This window comes from Rhagoletis zephyria, unplaced genomic scaffold (assembly GCF_001687245.7).
Source record: "Rhagoletis zephyria isolate East Lansing unplaced genomic scaffold, Rhagoletis_zephyria_1.1 Rzeph_scaffold_01634, whole genome shotgun sequence".
In the NCBI taxonomy this organism is placed as follows: Eukaryota; Metazoa; Arthropoda; class Insecta; order Diptera; family Tephritidae; genus Rhagoletis; species Rhagoletis zephyria.
Window position 1 is genome coordinate 3721 of NW_016158718.1, and position 7864 is coordinate 11584.

Here is a 7864-nt window from a genome sequence, read left to right on the forward strand (position 1 = left end):
GCCCAAGTGCGGCATCACGTTTTCGTTGGCATCGTTCCTTCAACACGTTCAAGTAAGTTGGTGCTTTTGTGGATGCACTTTCGAATTTTTGGAAACCCCACTATATGCACTTTTAATTGCAGGTTTTCTAATGCTTGTTAGTGTTGTGTTCCAGCCCAAGTGCGGCATCACGTTTTCATTGGCATCGTTCCTCCAACACGTTCAAGTAAGTTGAGGCCTTTGTGGATGCACTTTCGACTTTTTGGAAACCCCACTAAATGCACTTTTAATTGCAGGTTTTCTAACGCTTGTTAGTGTTGTGTTCCAGCCCAAGTGCGGCATCACGTTTTCATTGGCATCGTTCCTCCAACACGTTCAAGTAAGTTTGTGCTTTTGTGGATGCACTTTCGACTTTTTGGAAGCCCCACTAAATGCACTTCAATTGCAGGTTTTCTAACGCTTGTTAGTGTTGTGTTCTAGCTCAAGTGCGGAATCACGTTTTCGTTGGCATCGTTCCTCCAACACATTCAAGTAAGTTGGGGCTTTTGTGGATGCAATTTCGACTTTTTGGAAACCCCACTAAATGCCCTTTTGATTGCAGGTTTTCCATCGCTTCTGTGTGTTGTGTTCCAGCCCCAGTGCGGCATCGCGTTTTCGTTGGCATCGTTCCTCCGACAAGTTCAAGTTAGTGGAAACTGGAGTTTAACTAACGCATTTCCTGTTTTGTTTGTAAGTGCTATTGATTGGAAACGATTTTGATTTTTTTAACCGACTTCAAAACGATGAGGACGTTATCAGTTCGTCGGGATATTTTTTATATATTTTTTTAATATTCGTTACCGGGTAACATTCTATTAATAGCGAAATATGGAATTACATTTATAGTTCTTAAGATTCAAGTCAAAATTAGTGTCCATTTTTTAATATTAAAGTGAAAATTAGCATTAACTATTTAAGACTAGAGTAAAATTATAATTACCTTTTTAAGATTAAAGTAAAATATAACATATAACTTTTTAAGATTAAAGTAAAATATAACATATAACTTTTTAAGATTAAAGTAATATGTAGCTTTTCAAGATTAATATTTTACATTGCATAAGTTATTAAAAATTAAAAAATACTATTGACTAAATAAGATAAAAGATTTTATTTGCTTTTACTGATGTATTTGGTGAACCATAAATTCTTTAACAAAACATTCGTATCTTTCTTGCCCAGAGGTATACAAATCGTAAGAACATTATTCATGTGTTGACTGATTCCGATTATAATTTGCAATTTAAGCGTTACAAGCATGCCAAAATCAAGTTGTTTTCTGTGTCATAAGACGTGGACACATCACGTACCGAAAGACGAAACTAAAAGAAAAAAATGGGCGGACTCATGTGGAATGGAGTTAAGGCCAGGGGCAAGAATATGCGGGCTTCAAAGCGGCAAAGAACAAAATTAAGCGGGGATGCCCTTCCAATGATGATTGAGAGCCTTAGTTCATCTAATGTGACGGAATTCGTAGACGCGTCAACACAAACTCAGTACATTTTGAAATAATTTAAAAAATAACTTGATAATATGCATATCCCGTTTAGATGGGAATCAAATGACCGCGTAGAAATTCTAGAAGCAGAGGTAACCATGCTGAAATCTCAATTGAAGGAGTTACAAAGCCTTCAATCCAGTCTGAAACAGATTTTCACAGAAGCTCAAATAAGAAAACTTGAAAATCCATCGAAGATTATTCACTGGAGTTGGAAGGACATGCCCTCAGCCATATCTTTGCCTTCGGCTGGACCACGTGCTTATGGTCATCTCCTTAAGCATAAGTTCCCCCTTCCAAGTGAACCCACGGTAGCGCGATGGTGTCAGAAGCTTAAGTTCGAGGACGGTATTCTGAACTTGTCTATCAGCGTAATGCGTAGCGCGCAAGAATTTCCGCTAGTAGATAGGCTATGCAATTTATGTTACGATGAAATGAAGGTTGAGTCTGCCAATGAATACGATTCCCTCTCAGGCACCGTCCGGACACCGACCAGCTATGTACAAGTAGTTATCGCTCGAGGACTGAAGGGGTCGTGAAAACAGCCTGTTTTTTCAGCATGCGACTGCCGGATGACAAAATCTATTTTACACGGCCTTATTGAAAAATTGGAAGAAGCCGGATATCCAGTTGTGGGAATTGTATCGGACATAGGAGGTGGAAATCAAGCCCTTTGACGAGAGCTCAATGTTTCTAATGGTATAGGAGTATTTCAGTAAGACTAGATGGCTAGCGCATTACGACGTTGCTCTTCGTTGGGGCGCGATGTTTATAAAGCCTGCGAAACCGCAGACTTTATTGACATTGTGAACGATTGGTTCGACCTCTGTAACGTAAAGTTTACGAACTGTCAAAGCTTTCCATCTAAAAAGCCTTTTGGGAACAGTTTGCAGCAGCAGTTAAGCATTCTGGAGAAAATGGACGACTGCATGCAACATACCCGGGCTGTTGGTAAAAACTCATTATTGCCCTTCCAAAAGGGCATTTTACTTACAAATGAGTCTCTAGGAGGTTTATATCGGTATGTTACGGAGACGTATGGTCTGCAATACAATCTTACATACCGATTAAACCAAGATGTTTTGGAGCACTTTTTTGGAGCTATGCGTGCCAAAGGCAGACTGCATGATAATCCTACTCCAATGCAATTTAAGTACAGATTAAGAAAATACTTGTTGGGTAAATGTATTATTTTTAATCCCGAATTTATAAAATAAAATATTTAACTTTTTTATTATATTAACTTAGCACGAAATACGGAAGCATTGGTGGCGCGCGGAAATGTGGAGGCTGATGACACTGAATGGATAGGCTTTGACACTATGGCGGAAGCGGACTTAATGAGCTTTGTGCTTGAGGATGAACTCGATGATGAGGACTCGTCTTAGAATCGAGTGAAGTGGACGGAATTGAAACACTCCACGAAGATGCGCTCGAATATTTCGCTGGTTATATAATCCGAAAGCTAGGCCTATCAGAGTTCATAAACAACGACGAGTCTTCCTACACATGGGTGGACCAAGTTTCTAGAGGAGCTCTGTTTAAACCCTCAAGAGATTTCCTAGAAAAAATGAAAGAGCTTGAGACTATTTTCAATAAAATGAACGGAAATCTTGTTAACACGTGTCCGAGATATCTGCACAGCCTCTTGCAACTAAGCGAAGCAAGCGATCTGACCGCTGAAGTCTAAAAACTTTTTTTCAAAAGTAGGATGCATTTCCGAATAAAACGCCTAAACAAAAAATTGAAGGAGTAGGATTCCCAAACTTGGGATGGGACTGTCGACCGACTACCCGATAATGTCGTTCCATCTGCGTTATCTTTGCTCCCGTCGTCGACTACTCGATTCCGTAGCTCGTCATTTTCGATGAGTTCCAGCTACTAATAGCATCTCAAGTCAAAACTGATATGTTTTTTTAAGATTTTTGTTTTCCGCATAGAACAAATTTTTATTTATTTTCAACACAGGAAGTGTGTTTTTAATTTTTTATTATAAACAAATACCCGGTTTTATATCGTGAAATCGATACAAAAAATACATAAACATAATTAGCTATTAATTTAGATGAATAAGAAATGTGATTGCATAAGATGCATGCAAGATAATATAATTGTGATTTAAATTATATAAGTACCTGATGCAATTGTTATTAAACTGTTGAACAATGGTGTGAAGTATTTTTATACCATGTAAAAACGTATTATTTTTGATTTTCCACACAGGGAGTGTGTTTTTAATTTTTTATTATAAACAAATATACGATTTTATAACGTGAAAGCGATCAAAAAATATGTACACATAATTAAATGTGATTGCATAAGATGTATGTAAGATGGTATAATTGTGATTTAAATTAGGGGCACGATATCGAACAGAAAGTATCGATATGGTACTCATTTAAAGTATCGCTTTTAAAATATCGGGTACCTATTAATATCGGAATAAAAAGACTCGATATTCCAAATATCGATACCAAAATCCAAAAAATTTATATGAATATAGGTCTCGTATATAGGCCGCTGTGGTGTAATGATTAGAAGTGCCCAAAGCTTGAAAATGAAAAACAGCTTCCCATTAAAACTAAATCGCCGTTCAAAGTCAACATAAAACTGTAGGGACCCCTTTTGTGCCACAACATTAATAGCCCGAACACAATGTAAACGACGAGTTATGGACCATAGCTGTCAAATTATTTTAACACGCACTCTTATGTAGATAATTATTTTGGCGCCGACCGGGCTACGCGACGACTGTGGTTGTGGCCAAATTAGATCTATTTCTATTTTTCCAGTGACAAATAAGGTTCTTCCTCTTCTTTTATGTCAAACTCGTACAAATTAATGATGTCGCCGACGCATTAAAAAAAATCATGTCGCCATCGAAAAAGCGTTTAGACAATGATGATAACAAATTGGAAGCTGTGGCCCGAAGCTCGCCGTTTTTAATGTGTTCAGAACTTAAGGCACACTTGACAAATCGGAGGAGAATCTCGGTCAAACACTAACATATTGTGTAACAACACGTAGAGATTGAGGTGTTGTCTTAAAACACCGAGGTCGCGGGTTCCAATTCCACCACATGCCATCCTAACTATATTACACATTTCTGCTCTTAACAGCCCAAATTATATCGGGAAGAATTGTTTTTTTTGGGATTTGGGTACGTTGGCCGGTTTAATTGTAAACCACCGCCAGGTTATTCCTCTTAGTATGTTATATTCCAATGGTATTATAAGTCTTCAGGTGTGTCCAACGTTGCTCCACTAATACACGTATGGTAATACCGCTGAGAGCCAGAACCACGTGCAAAGTTTCTGCTGGTCTAACGTTTTCAATTTTTTATTAATTATGTATTAGGTTGTATTAATCTGTATGTGTTTAATGGCAGGGAACTAAGTCTCAAAATTAATAATTTTATAATTATACGTCAGATGTTTGTAACATTTTAATTTTATCCTTTAATCATTTTCATTGAAAACTGTACTTCGTCAGTTCTATAGCAGTTTTTAGTTATTTTTCCAATCAATAGTTATGTATATACCGTGCAAACGGTACTTTATTTAGCTTTGCATCTTCTTTGTTTAACAAATTTAACATATGGTTAATATTTCACTTGAAGAACTTCATATGTATGCTTTATTTAAATTCATTTTTTAACATTATATTTTAAGTTTAAATATTATCAGATATCTTTTATTTTAATTTGGAACGATTCATTATTTTATATTTATTACATATTTTTATGTATAACACGACAGGTCACATGACCTTATTATCGAGGAGCCATTTTGCGACTGACTCAGTGTACTTAATCTAAGGGCCGGTTACTCAATGTCTGGTTAACACTAATCTGCGGTTAAACATTTTTATCGACGTCTTCGACTCCATGCATACAAGACATTGAGTAACCGAACCTAAGTTTGGGAAGAATTGTTAATAATATTATCCTTGTAATGTGAGTTTATGACATTCGATACGATACTAGGGTTCTGGTACTCGATTCCAAAAAATATCGTTTTAAAACTATCGAGTAGAAAATATCGGTATCGAATGCCAAAAGTATCGATATGGTATCGTATCGTATCGAAATTGGTGCCCCTAATTTAAATTATATAATTTAGATTAATGAGAAATGTGATGATAATGTGATGTTAGATGATATAATTGTGATTTAAATTATATACGTACATGATACAATTGTTGTTAGATTATTGAACAATGGTGTGAGGTATTTTTATACTATATATATACGTATTGAATTCCTATAATTCCTCGCTTTAAAAACAAGAGGAATAAACGCAATGACTTTGTTGAAAAACAGTATTTTTTAGACTTTATTGCTTCTCTTTTAAATGTTTTGATGCTAAATACAAAGTAAGTGATACATTTGATCCATTTCAGGTAATATTCAACTGACATTTAAACAGTGGTTACAGTTTGCTTTAGGATTCTTTGCATTATAATATTGTTGAATGTTTGTTTATTGTTTCTCGGTATACACATTTTATTTTCTTGAAAAATATTTTATCTTATTTTATTTCATTTAATTATGAATATACTATAAAAAGCAAATTTTATTAGAAGAAAATATGAAATTTTATATTTTCCCCCAAATGGGGCTTAGTTTCTTCCCGTTTTTCTTCTCATTCTACTGAGCTAAGGCAGTGTCAAATCGAGCTGCCACAATTGATACCACCTTGTATTATTGCATCATGGTCAAATTGACCATGTTGCAGCAACATCTAAACACACACGGAGATGTTTAAACAACGGTTTTGGCCGTTATTTTCAACCAATAAAAAAAATCTGATCATCTACGAAAAAATGCCTTTCAAATGGTGTTCTTGGTTTTAAAATCGGTTCTGTAGAATCGCCAAACGAACGGAGACAAAATTTATGTTAGCGTATTAATATATAGATTCCAATAAAATTGTGTCCAGGTATTAAACAAGTGAGTTAAACCTATTTAATTTTTTTACAATTTTACAAGTATTAAATTTTTCGTATGGAAAAGTTTCTATAAACTAATAGTATTAGTTTCTAAAAACTTCCACGATTCATTATTTCACTATACGTATAAGCAAAATAGGGCAAAAGACACATGCACGAAAAATACCAGTTTTACTACATCTATAAAAACGTGGCAACCATATCTGAGCGCGACGCACTCTTAACACGACAAAATGAGACTGTGTTGGTGTGCCCAGCATTGCTCTAAAGCAAGGATGTGCAGAGAGAGCTTTTACTCTGCACGCGCCTATACAAAATGTATATAAAGCTTGAAAGAGCTTTACGCGCGAGCAAGGCGGTGCCCATCGATGCTATAAAGCAGTGGTCGGCAGGCCATGGCTTACTGAGCGCTCTCTGAGCACATGTGTGTTTCACACGTATAAGAAGAGCGGAAGCTGAGCAGTGCATTTAACGCACAGTCTCACTTATTGAATCGTTTGAATGTGTTAGGCAAAGAACATACCCTGCAGTACGGGAGAGTGACTACAGGACTGCTGAATCGGTAACTACCTGATAAACACCCTCAATTACCGACCGACTACTTGCAGTGTATTTCACCGATTACTTTTACAAGGCAATGTCCTAGGCGGTAGTCACCAACGGCTCTCTCTGCACAACCGGGAGTTACTAAAGTAGTTAATTGCGTGATTTGTGGGCGCCCTCTGTCGTAGTTTTTCGCTATTCTGCCTAGGACTGGTTCGACTCTGCACTACTATGTGCACTACCACGGGTTAATAGAGTAGCTATTTACCTAGGAGTCGGTGTAGTAGCGGTTCAAAAGTAGCGATTGACTCCAGCAGTACTGGAGGGTAGTGACGCGACAAAGAGAGCGACAAAAACAAACCTTTATTTTTAAATGTGGCAGAACATAGGAAGCGAAAAGCGAAGAAAGCGACAAAGAGCATAGCGACGAAAACAAAAAAAAATATTTTCGTTGCTTTCTGAGCTGATGGTTGCTTCACTATGTTTTGACGTTTCTTGCAGTGATCGGACTTGAAAAAAATTTTGTGTGTAGATTTCAAAAAATGTGTGGTAGATCTCAGGTTTTGGATCAAACTTTTTACAAAAATTAAACAAATTCTGTAAGGTTTCACCTATATTGCAAACTTTTTAATTATACCCTAAAAAAATTGTATTTTAGTATAATAAAGTGCAAAATTGAAGTTGCTAAAAATTGCATTGAGTTTTGGCAATTTTTTCCTTGACAAAATTTTTGGCAATTTATTCCATATCAAAATATTTTTCGAACATAAATTTTTTTGCAACCTTGCGGAGTGCTGTCAGCGTTTCATTCTATCACATCACGATGTAGCGAACAAATGTGGCACGTTACAGAAA